Here is a 22,368-nt window from a genome sequence, read left to right as displayed (position 1 = left end):
TTTAAAAGTTGGTAAAAGACAATGATTATTAGAGCAGAAGAGATCACAATTACTCCTAAGCAGTGTAGATCCATTTGGAGTTCACTAGAAGAGTCATTCAACTCAATAGGCTAAGCCAAAGTCAATGGACAAAAGTCTTGGATAAGATAAAGCACTTCTGGTAAATAAATGGAAACTCCTTTGCACAAGTTCTTAGGAGTCTTTGATGAAAAGAAGAATCAAATTTAGGGCCACAAGCTGATTAGGCTTGTGAGTTATGGAAGTTACAAGCACTTCTACAGTAAGAGGTAAGTTCTCTGAGACTTGTTTTACAGTACCTTGGTAAAGAAGAAAAGATGCAGTTGATGACTTCAGTTCCTGTGCAGCTCTGCAGATCTCACTGTTACTGGGCCTCATTCATGTGGACAAGAGGAAGGACGTCGGGGGACTCCTGCACTGCACTGGGACTGCCGAAACCTACAACCGGCAAACTCCACTTTCAGTGGCTATTTCACATTTCAGCTACCTCAAATAGCAACAATGCATTTCCTGGCTGTCAAGATGGACAGTCCTTGCTTCTGGGGTCCCACAATCTGCTGAGGGGGATCAGGCTCAGTCAGTCCTGCTTCGTGGGATTACGAATGATCTTCCAAAAGCTTTAGGCCAGCTTTAAAGTAACGCACACAATCTGGAGTCCCTCTCCCTGGCTATACAGTTTAATGCAGCAACTCTGAGGAAATTCAACCAGCTCCGAGATGGGTGTCCAGGTGGCTTACTTTGGAGTTGATTGGTCCCACCAACTCAAAGCGAGAAGTCATCCTTGCAGGAGCTTCTCTGTTGATGCAAACCTGGTGTTTCGGCACTGCAGCAGGGCTTCACTGGGCAAACCAAAGGTCCAGGATTTGCAGCAGGCATTCTCTTCAAGCTCTTCTTTGGTTCCTTCGTCCAGTGGTCGACTCTGCCTTCCAAGCCAAAAGACTCACCTTTTATTCAGTTCTCTCCCATTCATTCCAGCCTAGCTGTTACTCACCCAGCAGGGTAGCTGTACTTGCCAGACAGCCATCCAGCCAATCACCACAGAGTGCATTTGGGTCTCCTAGGAGACTAAGCATAGGGGGTTTTGGGCACCTCCCTCCCTTCCTGCCTACCCCAGACACTCTGGAGCCAGAGGCGGGTTTCACTCAGAAACCCTGCCAAAGGCGAAATGAACAAAGAGACCAAACCTGGTTTGGTGTGCAGAGAAACTCTCTAGAAGGACCTTACCACAAAGATATGGTGAAAAACAAAGACCAGGGACCATTTTGTCAAAGATGGCTCTCTGTCATTTTGAAAAAGATGGCTCCCGCGTTTAGCGTTACCGAAGCTGCGAACAGCTGCGGTAAATGCAAACCATGTTCGGAATGGAACCACTGCCACCAGCCATTCTGTGAGTAAAGGGTAACATACACATGTTACATGAGCATTTAAACACAGGGGATACTAAGTAACCCCTTCAGCACTCTATTGTAAGATAGAGTGTGCTAGGTCTAGCAGGTACAATGATAAGTAAAGTCAATTTCACTTTACTGCTCTGGGAAACAGTAGTTTATCACAGAGAAGGTATTTAAACCTTTGGAAATCTGAAAGGCTTCCCTGTATTATTGCACTGAAGGTGTTGTGTGACACAATGTAAAAGATGTTGCCTATGGAGTTTGTTAGACTCCATAGCCAAAAGAAACATAGAGGTAAAATTCACATGAAAATACACAAGAGAGTGGGAAAAAGGGTCTCAGTCTCTCCAGGTTAAAAAAATCAAGTCCTCAAAAAAATCAAAGTTACTGGGGGTCTCTAAGGTGGAGGGAAATAGCACATCTTTGAGAATTCTCCCTAACACCCATCAGAAGTGGCTGCCTATGTAGTGCGGCTTGACAGCGTATGGACAGCCAATCTTCCAGGCCCTTTCCTCTAACCTGGAACCGTTTGGCTTGCAGTGCTGTGTGGTGTTGCTTTCCCTGTGTCCTGTTTACCGCCTGTGTGCCCTGTTCTCCATGCACCCTGAGTTGCCATTTCCTATGGTTGCATTGTGAAGGGTAAGAGGTGAGGAGATGTGAGGAGGACATTGGCACATTTGTTTGGGCATGGTTCATTGCAGCATAGTGTATTGTTGAGGCATCCAGTTTTTGGATGTTGAATCTTTTATTATGCCAGACCTGTTAGTTTAGTGTATACTAGACACGCTAGTTGTCCTTCAACCTGCTGGGCTATAGTTTGGTCCAGGGTTTTAATAATGCCCTCAATTAGTGCTCATGTTTCCAAAAGGAAGCCTGATTTATACACTGAGTCTCTTCCTCAGTCTAATGATGACAGGCGCCTCATCTATATGTTCAGTTGTTGGCACTAACCGTGTGCTGGAGGTCATGGCAAGGTGTTCCTGTAGAAGACAGCGGCCCTCATTACGAGTCCGGTGGTATCCATGCTGGTAAAACCGGCAGGCTGCCACCGGACCGGTAGGGATTTACCGGCTCCAGACTTGCCAGACTTCCCGGGACATTATAGCCCCAGTGGTCCGGTAATTCTGGAGCTGGCATTCCGTTATTCCTCATTCCCGGGAATGGGGGCCGCGGAAACACTGGCACCATGCGGTATTGGTGCCTGTGTTTCCACGTCCATCTGCGGCTGGTGGCATTATGCCTGCCAGGTCAGACCTGGTGGGTGTAACACCACACAGCCACAGACAGAAGTCATAGTTAGCCGGTTCGGAAAACGGTGCCAGTACGGTTTTACCGGCACCATTAAATCTGGACCGGCTAACTTGTAATGAGGCCCAGCATCTTCACAAAGAGAGTTTGGATTCAGCGGATGAAGATTAGGGTGTTGTTGTGGATGTCCCAGTGACAAACATAGTACTGGAGATGGAAGAAGTTGCTGTCCAGAAGGGCCATGGTGTTCTTTTAAATAAAGTATCTGTCCCTATTCAATCTGGTAATTCTGTCCAAATACCCTCAGCTGTCATGAAGGCATTACAATCTCTGCTGAAAAGCATGGACAACCTGATTGATGAATCTATTGCACAGTCCTGCCTTGAAAATAAGGAGTCATTTGTTGGTTTTAATAGATCTGTGAATTGGAAATATATTAACAATAAAATAATTTACGACCTGAATCAGTGCAAACTAATCTGGATTTCTGTGTTTGGGTGGATTCCTTTGATGAGATCACTTCACTTGCCCTTCGAACAGGGTGGACAAAGCATGTCAATGTGACTTGATAGAATTACATTCCAATATGAAGGATATTACATGTCAAACCAACATGACTATGAATACTGGTTTGGCAGCCATTACAAATGAGATCAGTGTATCTCAGTCTGGCTTCAATTGTCCTGATGCTGGCTTTGTTGTGGCAGTGGCTTCAGTAATCAGTTTAGGAGGCTTAGTTTACCCTCCCAAAAGACTAGAAGGTTGGGTTATTCTTTACCCAGACTGGCTGTGTCCGTTCATGGTAGGGATATTCGTAGTACGAAGTCTAGGATGCGAGTGATAACTGATATTTAACAAAAAGAGCTTATTATGGACAGTAGGAATATTGATATTACCAATGTAGATACACCAGAGAGGGCAGAAAGCAGTGAGGCATTTGGAAATAAGGTTTTGTCTTGGTTACACACTGAAGTATGTCATGGATGTATTAGAGGACGGGACTTCAGACTTTTGCGTAGGATGCATATCAAGGACTGGTGTATCGTAAACAACACAGACTGCATTATCATAGGCTTCAGCCAAAGCAGTCTTCCTTCATATCTGGCTTCATGTAAAACATGACCAACATGTCATCTGCCTCTAACTTAAGGATTGTGCTGGACTAATTCTTTTAATTTTTCTATTGTATCCTTTCTGTTTTCTTTCTGAAAGTGTATGTAATAGGTATTATTTGTGTTCGTTATTGTTTGTATTGTTTTCAGTAGTGCCCTCGTGCCTACTGGCCTATGTCGGTGCTATATAACTAAATAATATAAAATTGAAAAAATAAATAATGACTACTGCAAAATTACAACATGTACAGTTAATATTCCTTAAACCAAAATGTATGCATTCAATTCTACCTGCAGCGTTTATTCTTTTTAATGAAATGTACATGCCAATGGGTGTCCAGCCACTTTACACCCTTAACAACACTAGAAGCTTTATTACAGGAACATATTCAAAAATTGTATCTTTAAAACAATAATATTACAAATAAGGCATTATGTTTGTGGTAGCCTAAATTTAAAACAATACCTGCACCATTGATAAATTAATCATCTTGTCATAAATGTAGGCACACAGTGTACAACATCTCTAATTTGACAGTTATAGTTCACCAAGCGGTGTCTTTTCAATTTAAGTACACAGGTCACAATTCTTACCATACTTGACATTTTTGATATCACACATGAACTACTTTCATTTTACAAATGAACTTCCAAAAATACCAGCACCAGTAACTACCTTTAACATTGAAGAAACTACCTGAATTGTCCATTAAACTTAACAAAATAATCGTGTACCTGCAGTCTTCAGTTCTTCGTATTACATTGCAATAGGAATACACCACTGAGTGTCTAACTGCTTCAAAACATTAACGTGACTGCTAAATTCATATCTGAGGATCCTAGAAATATACAATAATTTGCAAAAGATTAAAAGTATGTATTCCCTCATTGTTACCATCATCATTGTTGAACTAGGCATTGATTTTACACAACACCGGATTCCTAATTGGCACACACAGAAAAATAGTAACATAAAAACGACGACTGGAACAAAAATCTTCATGATGATTCTGAACCAGGACAGTATCCAATTGAACATGTTGTCGAACCAGTTGCTCAGCTCTATTCCTCCTTCCTTCTGCATTCTCTCCCCAGGCTGTGTACTGCCGAGATTACCTGGGAGGGAGTTCCATTGTCCGCATCTTCAGAAGGTGCGAATGTACAGCATGCGCTCCTGATTTTTCAGCAAACACTGCCGTCCATTGCTGTGAGAAGGTCCAGGACGTACCGGTTCTGCATTGTCATTAGGCGCAAGGTATGAAGTTCCACCTTGATTACATTGAACCCTTCTTCAGTGTCATTGGCCAGTTGGATCAGCTCCCAGCGCACTATCTGTAACCATTTGGCATTCGTGCGTGCCTGAAGTCCTGGTGTTAGGAGGGAGGCGAAGAAAGTCTCTGCTGAATTAAATAATTAATATTTGCAGGAATCTCTGGGAGAAGGTTGGATGGCTCGCTGGAGATATAGTTTGACCTCTTTTTGCGGGACACTCTGTCTTTGAGCTCATTTTCAGACAGAATGTCATATGTGGAAGGCTCTTCGGTTGCTGGTTGGAGTGCTGCCAATGTGTCAGCCAAATCTCCTGCTGCCGATATGCCAGCCGAGTGCCCTGCTGCCGATATGCCAGCCGAGGTTTATAGTGACTTTTTCGACAGTCACTATTTTGAAATACCAATTTGTCGATCCAAAAGTGCCGGAAAAATGTTTTTCGAATGCCTTTTTAAAAAAAATAAAAATGGGGTGGATGCCACCCCAAACCCCTGTTTTTTTTTTAAAACATCTTTTTCTGCTAACTAAACAAAACTAAACCCTATAAAAAACAATACATTTGAAAAAAAAATTGCCACTTTTGTTTCAACATATTGGTATGTCGAATTATTTTTTCTGACATAATGACTGGATACCGCCAGTTGAACTTCTACCCCCTTGGATATGGCTTTCTGGGATTACCATGAGCGCTGAGTGCAGGGTGGCCAGGCTGCATGTGCCCTTCTATGATGCCGGTACATCCAGGTAAGCTTGTTTGCCACACACCGAATACATGTCCATGAGTGCGGCTTTACCCTTTTTCATATATGCAATGATGATTGTTTTGTTGCACTGCTTGTTGGACCCCATCTGCACCTTCCCCGTTTTGATAGGTTTCTCGAGAGCAGTGACCAACGTACGTTTTGCAATGTGCTGGGACCAGCCGGGAGTACATGTGTCTTTGACCCATTGAAAGTTTTCTTCAGCTAGCCCTCGTAGTGCCTCAGCTTTGCACGTGATTGTCTCGTCATGCCATCTATTCTCTGTAAATCTTGTCCCTTTGATTACAAAAAATGGTTCTTTGATGCAAATCACTCCTTGCAATTTACTGGTGCAGGTTTTCTCGTTCTGCAGCATTTCTATTGTAACTGTGTGTGACTGGAAGGTGCTCCAAATTCTATACAATATGAGATGAATTAAACATTGGGCATCCAACAAGGGCACTTCTTGAGGTACAAGTAATTTAGTTGTGCCTGATACGTGCGGTATGAGAGAGCAAACATAGCAGCTCTCGTTTGTGGCTTGTTTTGCTGTTGCACTCATGTCTGAGTACCATTTGTTAGATTGACCTGGGTGGCGGGGGTCTTCAATTTCATCTAATCCCAGGCCATGTATACGTCATATCTTTTTCCGCCCGCCCTCCTTTTCCATCTCCTCTTTCCCCCTTCCGTATTATTTATAATTTTCACCCTTCTATACTTTATGGGAAAGACCATGTTGTGTCATTGGATTCACTAGCAGCTTGCCAGGTCTGTGGTTCTGGAGTTTCTTGTGTAATCGTAGTAGCACGATTAAAGTGCATTATTGTGCCTTGTGAGGTAGGTTCTGTGGTTATTTGCATATCAGTGTTAATGAAGTCCGGCTCACCCTCCCGGGAGTAATCCCCAGCATACTGATTAGTTTCATTATCTTTACTTGGTTTAGTAGCAGCAAGTGAGAAACGTGGGGCTGTGACAGTGCGATTTTTGTGCACAGTCGTAAGATTGCTATTTACTCCAGCCCATATGAGCATTGAGCCCTCTATATCAGGTTTACCCCGCTCCTCCCCTCTTTCATATCCTTAATTATGAAAGCCACAACCCAATACCAGGTTGCAAAAAACAACATCACAGAAAACAATATTGCCACATATTTAAGGCCACACTCTAAACTATATTATATTTACATATTCTACTATCTACCCTATCACTATCTAAATCTGTGTTGTTGTCAGTAAGTGCTCTCCTCTCTGCCATTTTTCCACCTGTAGGGACGATATAAAATTGTTAAGTGACATGCATACATTTCATTATTACTCATATTTGATACTTTATCATTGTTATTACAATAATTTGTCCTCTTCGTTCCTTTATTATTTATTTTATTTTTAATATTCATACTTGTATACTATACAGCTTTTGTTATTTTTTACATTGTATCAACATAAACTCTTTCTCCTCGCAGACAATGTAAATAATTATTACCACTTTTTCGTACATATTGTCAGTTATGAAAATGTGAGAACCAGAGAGAGAAAGCGAAAAGCAGGAAGAGAAAAAGAGAGGCAGTAAACAGAGGATAGTGAGTGAGAAAGAGAGAAGAAGAGAGAGAGGGTTAGAGAGAGAGAGAGAGAGAGAGAGAGAGAGAGAGAGAGAGAGCTCTATCAATTCTAATTTCTGTTCTTCTTTTATTTCACACCTGTGTTTTGCACGCTTGCAAATTCGTTGCTGGAATTTTGTTTGCTTTGAGGGAGTGCTCTTCTCACATCTGACAGATGCACCCAATATTTCAATACCTTTACCTTAACAGCCGTGGCTGTGCAATAGATGACCTCATAAGGTCAATGAAATCTTGGAGAGTTACATCTCCGCACAAAATTTTGCATGTACACATTTTCACCTGGCATTAATTGACCGTTTGGGCTGTCTTGTGCTGGCATAGTAGTATCTGTCTCAGCATTTTGTGTGAAGGGTGGCATGATCTGTCCGCTATGCTGTGCACAGCGCATGTCAATTGGGTGAGGTATTCTTTAAAGTCAGCCCCCCAGGCACTGTGGCAGCTCTGTGAGCATCTGAAGCTCCTCTCACTGGGGAAAGCTGACCTGTCACTATTTCGTGCAGGCTCAAATGATGGTCTTTACTTGGTTGCGTTCTGAGTTGGAACAGTGCTAGGGGAAAGAAATACACCCAATTTTTCTTAAGGGTGTTACACAGCTTCGAAAGTTTACTTTTGAGCAGGCCATTGATTTTTTTATACCATCCCGTTAGCCATCGGGTGATAGATTGAACATAATTTGTGCTTAACCCCCAGTAGGGTGGTCACCTCTTTAAATAGATCGTTAACAAAATGAGTGCCGTTGTCTGATCTTATTAAGTCACATATCCCCCACCTTGAGAAAACCTCCCACACCAGGAACTTTGACGCACACTTCGCGTCCATGTGGGGGCATGGTCCAGCTTCAACCCACCTCGAGAATGGACACACTATTAAATTAAATATCTTGCTCCATTACATCTTTCCCCCATATCCGCGTAGTCAATGTGGAGCTCTCTAAAAGGACCCACTGGACGCGGTAGTGTTCCATGCAACGTCCTTAGTGTCATTCCTGAACGGTATGTTTGACACATTGTGCATTCTATTGTGAATTTTGACAAGAGCGCCTGCAGATTTGGAACAAACCAATGTTCCTGTATCTCAGCTGCAATGTTTTGTTTAGCTACATGCGTCAGAAAGAGTAGTTGTTGAAACGCTATCTCTAGTAACTCCACCGGCATTACCACCTTCCCTGTTAGTTCCTGCCTCCATATTAGATCTGTCGGGGATTGTTTACAGCCTCTCTTTCCCCACAACTCTTGTTCTTTGGCTGGTGCACGTTTTTGGCGCTCTATGATTTGGGCAATTGGTGTATGGCTATATCCCTCCTCTTGCCTACCGGTACTGGATGTTTTAACAATGCACTCTAGTGCTTGCGGAATATTGAAATATGCAGCGTCTTTCACTGTGGCATTGGCTGCTGCATTTCCCAATGAGATTGCATCTGTGTTGTTGATATGTGCTTGGCGCTTTACCACTGCTACCACTGATGGTTCTGCTAGTGCTTCTATCAGTTTGTTGAGTAGGGCTGCATGTTGTACTGGTGAACCATCTGCCCTCCGAAAACCTCTTTGTCGCCATCGTGACAACCCTGAATGCACTGGTGCAGTGGCATATGCTGAGTCAGGGTATATAGTTACCGCACATCCTTTCACTGTGTGCAGCGCTTCAATTAGCGCTGTTAGTTCTGCTGCTTGAGCCGAATAATGAGAGGGGAGGCGTTTCTGCACAATAATCTCATACCCTTCGTCTTCCATTCTTACAACTGCCGCCCCTACATGCTTTTCTCCTGTTGCGCTGTCTATTGATACTGACCCATCCACAAAATATATTTCCCCCTCCTGTAATGCATTTTCGCTTGCTTTGTGAACATCATCTTCCTCTCCCTCATATGTTGCGCAATCATGTTCCTGTATATCCGCAACTGTACATGGTTCAGTAATGAATATAGCTGGTTTTACTGTCTTGCATCTCACCACATGAAGGTTTGGGCTGGATATTATAAGTTCATAAACTCTTGCCCTCTGTCTTGTTAATGTACATTTGGAACGTTCTAAGATTGCAAAGAGTGAGTGTTCTGCATGAAGTGTCACTGAGCATCCCATCATAGGGTGGTGCTTTTTTTTATTGCCGCTGCAGTTAGAGCTTGTTCGCATGCGAAGTGGCCCTGCATCACTGAGTCTAATGTACCACTATAGTAGGCCAATGGCTTGTGGCCTAATGATGTTTTCTGGGTCAATACTGCAGTCATTAAAATGCCATTGCAGTGGGAAAACAGGTAAAACTCCCGATCGTAGTCGGGGTTCACTAGAACTGGTGCGTGTGCATTAAGGTCTTTTAATTTGAAATATTGCGTCATCATCTCGCCTGTCCATTTTAGTGGGACATTATTCTTTTGTGCTTCCTTCAGGGCCTGTAACAGTGGGCAGATGTATGCTGCATAATTAAGTATGCAGGCATGGCAGTAATTGCAGATGCCGAGAAATTTCTGCATGTCTTTCACTGTCTCTGACATCGTCAAGTGGCATATTGCTGCTGCTCTATATGCTAGAATTCTCTTGCCATCTTTTGAAATCAGGTGTCCTAAATAGAGCACTTCTGCTAGGCAATATTGCAGCTTCCCCTTGTCCACCTTACATCCTTTTCTAGCTAGTAAACTTAGTAATGTGATCAAATCGGTCCTGCACTGTTCTTCACTTTTACTGCAGACGAGTAGATCGTCCACGTACTGTATTATCGTGCTCTCTACATAAATGTTGCCAAGATCTTCGTGCAAGATTCTGTTGAAAATGATTGGGCTTTCACAATATCCCTGTGGCAATCTGCAATGTTCATATCTGTTCCCTCCTAGTGTGAACGCTGTGAGGTACTGACAGTCTGGGTCAAGTGGTAACGAGAAAAAGGTGTTTTTGAAATCCACTACTGTGAAGCAGGTGGCAGCTTTGGGTATGCTACATAAAATTGATGCAGGGTTAGGTACTAATGGAAACTCCTTCTGTATGATGTCATTAAGTGGGTGTAGGTCCTGGATCATCCTCCAAGCCCGACTCTTTACTTTCTTGATAGGGAAAATCGCTGTGTTGCATGTTGATGTGGATGGCACTATTATCCCTTGTTGTAGTAATGCATTTATTGTTTCTCGTGTCCCTTCCTCTGCCTCCCTTGATAATGGGTATTGTTTTACTCTAGGTGGTATTGCACCTTGCTTCAGTTTTATTTTGATGGGTGTTACTGCTTGTAAGAGCCCTACATCATGGGGGCCAATGGTCCATATCTCTGACAGGACCTTTTCCATGTCTTATATGGTGGGTGGCACATTTACACTGGCCATGAAGGGGTTGTGTATTTCCCTATGTTGGATCATGATGTCACATGGGACACTTATCTCCATTAATATCTTCCTATCAGTTAAATCGTGCAACATTATATTTGGGTCTATGCATAATACAGTTCTCCATTCGCATCCATGTGTGTCCAGTCCTATTACCGTGATACGTTTATTTGAAACCTGTATCCCTTCTAGGTCTATGGACAGAATGGTGCCTGGTACAACATCTGTGTTCACAATTGGGCAGTAGACAAAATCTGAGGGCACCTTCCATTCCTTTCATGTTATCTCTGGTACCACTCTGGCAAGTACCCTGATCCCATATATGAACATATCCATGTCTATGGGCACCCCTCTTACTGCAATTTCGTTGGTCATGGTGCTAATCATCAGCATTGCCTGTACCGAGCACACTCCTGGGGTGGAACACACTATCCCTCGCTCGGTAAATTAAATGGTCATGTTCAATTTGCTCAAGAGGTCTCTTCCCAACAAATTTATTGGCGAGTCTTTGTGATATAGTAGAGGTGCTCTCACCGTTTTGCCTCCCACTGTTATGTCAAGATCTTTTGTGTAAGGAACTTTTAAAATAGCCCCAGAGAACCCTTGCGTTTCCACATTTTTTTCCCAAAAGTGGGAACCGGCCTTTCATGAGACACGATTTTTCAGCTCCCGAGTCCACCATAAAGATGAACTGTTTGTTGCCTATCTCTGCCCCCACTAGTGGTTTCTCTTCTGCACATAGGGTAGTGGATAGGACTGAACACGCAAGTGCTTTCTGTGGGCTGTCCTAATCTGCATATGTCTCCGTTCCTGGAACAGAGAATACATTATCCCCCACTACCGCTGCACTGCGAAAAGGTGCCACCGCACAATTTGCAGATATTGCAAACATGTTAGTGTTGGCATTACCCATAGTGTTCTGTCATGCCACTTGTTGCTGCGTACCTATCTGCTGTGGTTGTTGTCTTTGCTGTATTTGTGGTTCCCACTGCTGTGGCTCATTATAGTATTGTTTGTTTTGCCCATCCATATGGACTGCCTGGGTGAGGGTGACCGTATTGCTTTCCCATTGGGGGCTACCCATTTGTCGCATTTTGCATTCTCTCGAAAAATGTCCCCACCTCCCGCAATTCCAACATGACCCTTGTGGTCCTCCCCTCATCCCTGGCCCTCCAAATCCTCTATTTCCCATTCCTCTGAATCACAATCTCGATCCTCGCTACCCACCTCGTCCTCTTGCGGGTCTTACTTGCCACTAGGGCCCTCCATACTGCTCCTCTCCGTCCTATTGCTCCTGTCCATTTACAGTCCACATTGCAGCCATCCTTGCTGGTGTATTCCCTATCACCTCCTCTCCTTCCCCCAGTCTGTCAGTAGACATTGCTGCGTTCATTGCCGCGACCTTCACTAATTTATTTTGTACTAGCTTTGCATCATCTGCCAACCTCCTCTGAGCTATCTCTTTTTCTCTTTCTTTGATCCTCCTGCAATGGTGCACAATTATGCTCTGAATCTCTGGCCAGTTTTTGGCTTCTATCTCAGCTATTTTATCCAAGGCCTTCTGTACCTCCTTCGGAAGTCGTTTTTTGATTACGAAATACAATAAGGCAGTGGATTGGTCCCACGCTGTGCCCATTTAAGATCTCCACAGCTCTTGCACCAGAAGCATAAATTGCATAGGCTCCTCCTCCTCTCCCATAGTGCACTGCATCACTAGGTGTAAGTCGGAAGTGTCTGGAAATGTCCTTCGCAATGCATCTCACACTTGTGCCCTAATGTTATTGTATGGGGACCCATCATGGCGGTGACAATTCATTGTCATTCCTGGGAACCCCGCCTTCACCGATACTGTGTCTGCTTGGTCACCCACTGCGGATACCAGTAAACTTTTTACATCCCCTATGGCTAAGGGCACTCCTGCTGTGTTTTTCTCAAATGCATGTATCCACTTCCCCGCCCTACCCGAAAGCAGAGGGAGAAGTTTCAATAGGTTGTTTTTGTCCATCTGTGCCCATGAGATGTAGTGTGGCCTTCCTGCTCCCTTGTGTATCAGTGGCATCTGTAGTTTTGCTTTAACTCCTTTCCTACTTTCTGTTCCCTTCTTTGTTTTACTTACCAGCATGTTCCCTACCCTTTGCCTTAACCTCCCTTGCCACCTTGGCGCAGCTATTTCATCCTCTTGGTCGAATGGGAATGGCAGTGGAGATTCCACTGCTGCCACACCCTCCTCATATTCATCTGGGTCACTCCATACTTCCTCTATCTCCCCTTCTGACTCTCTTTCTCCTTGTCCCTCCCCTCTTTGGCTGTCTGGGGTTGTAGGTCTTATCATTCTCACGGGTGGAAAAGGAACTCTCCTGATTGCCACTCTTGCTCCTATCCTTTTGGTATTGGCGGCGGCAGCGGAGGGGAAGGTGTATATTCCCCTGCGACACTTGATGGAGGGGTGAGGTCAGCTGCTATCAATGGTGTTACTTCCCCTCCTCTTGGCAACATCTGACCCCTATCGCACAAAGCTCTTAATCGTGTTATTTCCATCTGTGCATGTGCGATCTGTCTATCTAAGTCTCCTGTTAGCCGTGCTAAATTCACTGGAGGGGCACTAGTTGGCCCATATAACCCCCTGTTTTATATGGTAGCGGGGCTGTGGCAGCCGCTGATGCTGGGGTGGCTGGTGTGGTGGGTGCTGGCACATACTGGGGCTCACTGTAACCCACTGCGGGCCTTGTTAATAATGGATAAATTCTAGTGAGATCATTCTCTTTCATTTTTATGGTGCATTCTTCCCTTATAGCACCCTCCTCTCCCTCCATGGCCTTCTCTTTCTCAGTTACTGTCTCTTTACTTACCTCGCAGCTAGGTGTTACCTCTTCGAACATTCGCCATAAATCTAGTACCTCCCTTCTGTTTTGCAATTGCTTTCTCCTTTATTTCGCTAACAGATGTGTCAACACTAGATCCAATACACGTTTCTCAAAGGACCCTCCTTCTGGCCATATAGGCGATACACCCTCACCTTTTATTTCCACCGCCCACTTATCATGATCCTTTTTTTTCTGGGTATAATTACACAATGTCAATTACCGAGTGACCTCCTACCTTTAAGACCTTTGTTCAATCTTATTTCACCATCAATATCAAACAATATCACAATCTTTTTGGCTTACACCCTTTTCAAAAATCGCAATGTGGTTACCAATGCAAATCACAAACTATTTACCAATATTTCTCATCAGGCCTTATTTTGGTGCGTGCACAGATACATATGTACTTACTGACAAACCAACATGAAATACTTCAACACATCAACGAAAACCTTTAACACATTGAACATGTAACATATACTCCCTTTCTCTTTTGCCCCTTTTTTACCAATTACTTTAGTTTATTGTCCCTCGTTCTTATTTTCTCAGACACTCCCCACCTCTGAACCCCCTTACTCTACCTTTCCAAGAATTCTGCTCACACGCAAAAAGAAAATTCTAAATTACTACTCGGAGTCTACTGAATATATGAGACTCCTACTTTTTTCTCTTTATCTCCACTTATTCCCTGCACTGGTCAAGACAATGCAATGCAGCGCCGCCTTCTACCCCCCTTCGGAGCTAGAATCCCATACTCTTTTTACCTCTATTTCCACAACAACCTAATGGTTATATAAAGGATAGATGAGCAAAAGCCTCAGTCACATCCACACCGACCCTAACTATACCCTTTCTGTTTTTACCTTCCCCTAATTTATCTGTTTTGCTTTGTTATATTCTTTTCACAATTCTTCCTTCCTCCCCTAAAAGTCTCGCAACCAGTACTCACGTGCTCAGTAGGATGGTCCCAGAGCCACCGTTCACGGACTATCCACAATCTGGTCCGCACCCCAACCAAGCCATGACCCACCTTGGCAAGCATTTTAGTTGGGTATTTGGAAAATGGGAACCCGTGGAACCTCTTGTTTGTGCGCGCGAACTGGTCAACCGCGGAGGCGATGGTTTTGCTGGGGGCGTCCCAGATCTCGCCACACAGCACAGGGCCTCGGGGCACCTGTCCCAATCTCGTTGCGGGGGTCACCAAATGTATAGGCTCACTCCCCATCTAACACATGCAATACCAATAAATGAGACACAACTCAATGGGGAATGAGACTAAGAGAACAGGCTGTGAGAGTTAAGTTTTGTTTAGGTAAAATGGACATCCAGGGAACTCTGCTGCCGGAGAGCGCTCTGGCAAACATTACAATTACAAGACAATATAAAGAAAAACAGCGTCATAGATGACGTAACTAACATAGGGTACTAGACCAGCACAGGATTGGATAGACAATATAGATACATATGTCCGTGTAGGCACTGCTTCGTCCGGATTGGTTGCCCAGTTGGCGGGAGGGTGAATATCACGTGGTCCGGCTACCAGCGTCCAGGAGGGGTGAGGGTCAGGTCGTGGTGTGGTAGGGCGAGCCCTAACTATGCTAACGTGAGATACTACCATTAGACATGCACTAAATAATAATCACTACAGTTCCTTTGAGTACATCATCACAGATCTATAAATCGTGCATATATAGTCACAGCATTATTCATTGGGACTTTATGTGAAGTACCAGGCTTAGGATCCTGGTCAGTAAGATAACATTGGCTGTGGGGTGGGTCCAGATGCATCAAAGATGCTATAAGACATTCTGACATTTGTTAGTTCTAGGGTGCAATATACTGCGACAGAGTCTTGGTGTTAGTGGGAGGCACACTGGCGTGGGATTCACAGTGGGGTCACGTGTCTGGTACATCAAGAGAATACCTTGCAGGGACACGAGGTTGTAGTAGCAGTAATTTTCCAACAGTGGGAGTAAGAGGGCATGGGCAGGTTTGTGGAGATGGATGAGCTACAGGGCATGGTTTGAACCGGTTCACACATTGGACAATGATCTCAGAGGAAGAGTGAAATGTTACATTGGTGTATTTGTTACAATTATCTCCAGCTCAGCCATGAGAACGGAGCTGCAAAGCTTTTGAGCACAGGGAGAAAAGGTGGAGGCCATGTGCGCGGTGTGCACAGTGCTGCAGAGGGTAGAGAAGCCTTTTCGTATTATCGCAGTGAGACCTAGTCCAAAGATGAAGTCGAGGGTACACAAAATGGAAGCGAAGTGTCTCGCACAATAACCTCGCCTCTGCCACTGCCATGAAACTGCTAGTGTGCATGCGAACAAATGGAAGCGTCCCCCATTATTGTTCAAGCAAGTGGTTCACATCGTGCTGAATGTATGAGGGGGCCTAAACGACCCCTCACTCCCACACGGGGGCTGGGAGGTGGTGTCCAGTCTGGAGGGTGGTTGTTGTGTATTATTTTCCAGGTCGGAGGGCGCTGTCTCGGGGCGTATCACAGGTGAGGGAGTCTGGGGGTGATGTCCAGTCTGGAGGGGGCTGTCTGGGCAGGTGTCACAGGTGAGGTGGGCTGGGGGTTGTGTCCAGTCTGAATGGGGGGCTGTCACAGGTAAGGGGGCAGGGGTTGGTGGTGTCCACTCTGGAGAGGGCTGCCTAGGGGGGTGTCAGAGGTGTGGGGGGCTGGGGGTGGTGTCTGGCCTACAGTGGTTGATGTGCAGTAGGGGGGTATGTGGCCAGGATGGGTGCTGAAGCGTGTAGGGGGGAACTCATGTTTTGGTAAGGGGTGTAGCCTCCACTTACGAGGTGGCACATCTTATCACTGGGGTGCAGCCTAGGCTTGCGAGGTGAGGCACGCATTCTCACAGGGGTACTGGACGGTGGGCCAGGGGTTCCACAGAGGCTTGCACCGTGTTAGTCCTTTTGCTTCCTTTTTGTTGTGTTGTGGGTGTTCCTCACACAGCTTGTTATTACTTGCGCAACGGCTATTAATGCATCTTTAAATCAATGAACATGTGTGACGCTTAATATTTTTTATGCGCCACAGCTCAAGCAGGGTCCTTCTCGGGGCGCAGACCTTGCACTGTTTATGTGCCCCATTATGTGAATCAGGTCCATATTGTATGTAACACCTAAGCCAGGCAATCCTCCCATATGACCTTCCTGACATGGTGTCCTTAAATTTTTGTTTTAGCTCTTCATTTCAAGATAGACTCTCTTAGACCAATTTATCAATGTGTCCTTGATTGTGCAATTGTGGGTGAATAAAAGTGGTTCTCAAATCCATTGCTTGCATTGAAGTGATAAAGATAATTATATAAATGTTCTTATGTTTTTTGAGATAATGTGTTGGGCATGTGTGCAGAAATGTATCTGATGTTTATGGTTCTGCACTCTTTGGAACCATGGACTGGACGCATCTGGGAGCTGAGAGCAAAGATGCAAAGGTTCCAAGCCAAGCCCCTGAAACAAAAGAAATGTCTTTAAAGCCTAACGAAAACAGTGGTGGTCAGATAACTCCCGGAGTTGAGAAGGGAGAGTGTTCCACAATTTCGGGGCCATAACTGAGAAAGAACACCCACCAATGCGGGTCTTAAAAAACCTGGGAACCACACACAGGGATTGGGAAAAGGAAAGCAAAACTCTAAAAGGTGCATAGTGTGAGAGTTATGTCTGCGAAAAAGAGGGCCGGAATGTTGAGCGGCTCGATGCACAAATACAAAAAATCTTAAATTCAATCCGCTGTTTAATTGGAAGCCTTTGAAGTATGAGCAAGCCTCCTGCAGAATTTTGCTAAAAATGCAGGCACTCCAGTTGAAAATCTGGTTTCCCTATGTTGAGGGCATTACAGTAGTGAAGAAACCCCATAATCGAGGCTGTGACCACTCAGGACCAGAGGCACAGGGGAATGAAAGGCAAAATCTTGTTTAACTGTTTAAATTTAAGAAATTCGTTATTGCACACAGAAATAATCTGTGCTTCTCTGGAGTCAGAAGAGTGTAGTTTGATTCCAAGAATGTTAGCTGAGACACTGGTAGTAGGGGGAGTGGGCCAAAAATCTGAGTTCTTCAAGAGCTTGGTCTCCTGGGAGCAATGAATACAATATGTTTTTATCCATTGAACGGTAGCCGATTTTCTGACATCCAGTCCCCTATAAAGGCTAAAAATGAATTTAAGTTACTGAGGGATCAGGCTCATGGAAATTTAGTCAAAATTAGATGGGTATCTTCAGCATACATGTAAAAATATACCCTGTGGGATGATATTAAATCCGCTATTGAAAAGAAGTGGAGACAGAGAAGAGCCCTGGGGTCCACACGTGAAGGGTGCAGTATCTAACTTAAATGGAAAAAAAGAGACTGTTTGGGAGCGTTCCGCTAGAAAGGAAGAAAACCGGGAGATGGGGGACCAACAATGCTAGCCACTTCCAAACGTACAAGAAGGGTATTGTGATAAACCGCATCAAAGGTAGAAGAGGTCAAGCAAAATAAGAACTCCAACCTCCCCATGGTCCTATAGCATGGCCATGTCATCCAGAACGGAAATCATCACTGATTTCATTCCTCTGAGCGGTCTACAACCTGCCTGGAAACAGCAAAGAAGAGAGTTTGACTCAAGATACCCTGATAGCTGAGGGGCAATGATGTATTCCATGAGCTTAGTCAACATTGACATCAGAGAGATAGGTTGATAATAAGAAGAATCCGAGGAATCCAAAGGGAGTTCCTTCAGCAGAGGGGTGACCAGTGCATTTTTTAACATAGCTGGGATAAAACCACTTGAAAAAGAATGATCCAGAGCTTCAGTGAAAAGAGAAATAGAATTCAGTCGGAAAGATAGAAACAAATGTAAAGGAATTGGATCCAAAGGAGATGAGGATTTAAGTTTATTTAACACTGAAACCACCATCTCGTCTGTTCAAACTTAAAAGATGCACTGCTATCAGACACCATCGCGGTGTCTGTGTCAAAGGGGGAAATCATGGATGGAGTCTCCAAAGCAGTCCCCAAGGAAACTAGGGACATGCAGTGAGTCCCTTCCACTTTGGTTCTCACATGGTGTAGTTGGGACATAACACATTTTATGAGGTGTAGTGAGTCTGTGGGATCTCACCTCAGCCGCCCTGTGGAGGAACATTATCTAGGCGCTATCATATGGCGATTTAAAGGTATATTTATTTTCCATTATTTATTGAGAATGGATACCGCTAGTCACTTTGCATTTTACTCAATGTTATTCTGTGTAATGGTCAACCCATGCTCTTTCCTTTTTTGTTTCGTTCTTTTTCACTTTCCTTCTTTCTATTTTTCCTTATCTCTTTCTTTTTTCTTTCTTTGCACCACTCTCTGGGCTACCTTTCTTTCATTGAAGCTGCCTCTTTCGTATTAAAAACTTGCTTTAGCCAGGTGTTCCTTTAGCCACTTGTCAAGCTTCACAGCATACACCCTTTTTGTCCTTTTTTAGAAAAGCTAAATACTCGTCGTACCATGTTATTCATGGTTCTGGGATGATTCGTAGAACATGTAAAATATACATTTTGAAATGGTAAAAATGCAGAATATGTTGGCACAGAAATACAAAAATGTTTGCTTTACCAAAGCATGGTAAACAATTTTAAAGTAAACATAATAATAATTTCAAAAACTATTTGCGTCTGTTAACCCATCAAATAGTGTCCGGCTTGGTCCAGATGGTAGTTGAAAAAAATATTTTAGCTTAAGAAAAGCTATCACCATTGCAAAACAGGTTTTATTTTTATTACAACTATAACTATATCTATGATTTACTGACTGAGATGTTTGCCACCCTCACTGCCCCCAGAACACACTCTTGTGTGGACTGAGAAGTATTTCTTGGAGGGAAATGCCAATGTCTGGCAGATTTCAAATAAGCCTTGTCACAAACATATGTTGGCCTTGTCCTTTAAAAAAACAAACAAAATGAAAGCAAACGCACATTGAATTGGTCCTCCATTATTATGTATTTAGAATGGCTCAGTAATACAAGCAATCTGTGTTTAATCTTAAAGCAGCAAGCCAATTTTTCCAAATAGACCTAGCGCGTGCATATGCCACTCTCGTGATTTTATAAACTCGATCCTTATTCTGTGATTGTTCTGAAAACACTCCTGCAAATACATGTTTTTAAAAACACTTAATGGAGCCAAGAATGTTCTACAATTTTCAACAGTTCCCATTAATTGTAACATATTCCAAAACCTGGTACTGCACATTGACAAGTACATTGCAAATTGCATTGTTGAATCAGATGTTCATTCCTTGTCGACATGTGCATGCTTAATTTGCCGTAGTATATAATTTTTATATTGCAATTTATTCCTAATTAAAACATCATTGCCTTTATCAGATGCTTAATGATTACATCCTTCTGTTACGTTAATAATTTTGTTGCCAACTTTTCTTCTTTTCTCACATTTCTATAAAACGTATGCCCATTGCCAGCTGGAATAGAAGGATGCATTTGGAATTAGATTTAAACTGAAACTAAAATTATCTGAATTTTCTTTAATCACCATCTGCATATGGATGTCCCCATCTACCCAACGCCATTGTTTACATTCCACAACTTTAACCACTTAATGAAGGTTTTTGTATATAAAGAAGGCCCCCCACTGGCCTTGATTTAGGCCACATAATAAGGCAATAATCTCTTGCGGGGGGCGGGGGGCATTACATCGTCAGGTAATGCCCCCGGGGCCCATAGTTACAAGGAAGGGGCATGGGGGCATTACCTGATGCAGTAATGGCCTTCTGGTGAGGGGCTTATTGCCAGTACTACCCCGGCCCGTTAGACTGGGGTACTAATGTTTTTTTTTTAATTAATGTTTCTTTCAGTTGTAAGCGTTATGCAGCCGAAAACAAAATTGCCTGCCGTGGACTAGGAAACCTAGTCCATTTTCCCTTTAGGTGGTGGCCATGGTAAACAAAGAAAATGGCTACATGTAGTCCCTTGACCCTTTCCATGGTGGCCTTTTGTAGCAAGCACTTCAGACGCCGTGGAGACCGGAAACCTTCTCGGGCAGGTAAGGCATTTTACAAGCATTTTACAAGCTCCTTGACCCTTGTTGGGTACTAATAGGCTGATGTGGTTTGCATCGTTGTCCTATTTTTTCCAACAAGGGCTGTGGGGGAAGGTGTCGGTGAACAAAATCTTCCAGCAATTCCGCAGGCCTTTATGTCAAAGATCTCCCTATGAACATTCAACAAGCTCACGTGTTTTAAAGTGCATAGACCATTGTTAATATCTATTGTGTTTCAAAATTATAGCCTGATAAATAACTAACTACTCGTTTATTGTGCGTTAGTTATTTAGCATTACATTGCAGTTATTGTATTTGAATGTGATTAAAAGTAACATTGGGGGTCCTATCATAGGGCAAGCTGCTATCCCTGGCAACTTCGGCTCTGATGCAAACTGTGTTTGCTTTCCTCCTTTATGACCCCTTTCTCTCCCTTAGTTTGTAAAACGCTTTCTGAAGGCTGCTGAGGGACAAATGGCAGGAATTGCTCTTCTAATGGATACCACTTGGAAGAAGCAGGTACTATACGGACATGGGGCCCAGAAGAAAATGAAGCTAGGTTGATGCTTAAAGAAGATGATGATGGTGTGTTTCCTAATTCTGGATTGAAGCGAGCAGGAAAACAACACTCTTCTGGCGCAACAAGAAAGTAAGCAAAGCACAGAAAATTGAGCCGTGCATAGGATCCAGGAAAGTGCCAGTGTGGGACTGTAAATGAACTGGCATTGGATACCATTACTAGGGCATTTGGGGCTTGCCTCATTATGTTAGCATCTCCACATATGGTAACCATATCATGCATGTGAGGCATTAACTGGCTTTCAATGGTGTTAACGGGGCACTTAAATACATCTCTGATTACTTACCCTAAGGATGTGCCCTATAGCTAAGATGGAACCTAGGAAACTAGTATCCTTTGACTCATATGGCGAGTCTTTCCTGGGCCACTTGGTTTGTGAAAATTTGGGGTAAATTTGTCTAATGGTACAAGTTTGTACATATTGATAAAAAGCATTTTTTTTATCGTATACCATTCATTTCCCCTAAGGCCAAAAGGTGCATCTTTTGAACAAGCAGAGAATGCAAACCACTATTTGGATTTTTGCCAAATAACAAACAAGTCAGGCACACAGCAGTGCAGGTGTACCTTTTGGAGATTTGGGGCCCGATTCATGGGTAAGTGCTCAATTCGCCCACAATGCTGTGCATCGAGAACAACACTGCACATCAAATAAAAAATGTGCGCCCAGCCTATTCTCGGAATGTACTGTACAAATAAACCATATTTGCACCCTTCAAACAGTGCATGGGGTCCCCCGCAATCAGGCCTGCATCTCGGGAACCCTGCACAGGGTCCCCCTTAACTGTTGCCGGCACCCCGACAACATGCATGAGTTTCGAAATTTAGGTGAAACTCAGAAAATCTGCAGGCGAACCCCCATAAACCATTCCTGCACCCGCCACACTATGTACACGCACCCATATGTTTGATCAGAACCCTAGTTGCATACAAACACCCCTAAATCTGACATGCAAACCCATCTTCATGCTGCGATTCTCTCTTACGGCTGCCTTTGAGTGGCGTAGATATCGAGGGATTTGTGTGGCCATTTTTATGCCAAGAGGCTGCGTGGGTGGTTCCATGAATAAGCGTGGTTTGGCGCAATTGTGGGTGTGCGAGGGACTGCCTGCTGGCCATACCACAGAACGCCCAGTTTTTCGCATGCACTTCCCCATGTTCTGTATTCCCCCCCTTTCC

Source organism: Ambystoma mexicanum, chromosome 5p (assembly GCF_040938575.1).
Source record: "Ambystoma mexicanum isolate Mex_15411 chromosome 5p, UKY_AmexF1_1, whole genome shotgun sequence".
NCBI lineage: Eukaryota > Metazoa > Chordata > Amphibia > Caudata > Ambystomatidae > Ambystoma > Ambystoma mexicanum.
Note: the sequence above shows the minus strand (reverse complement) of the source record.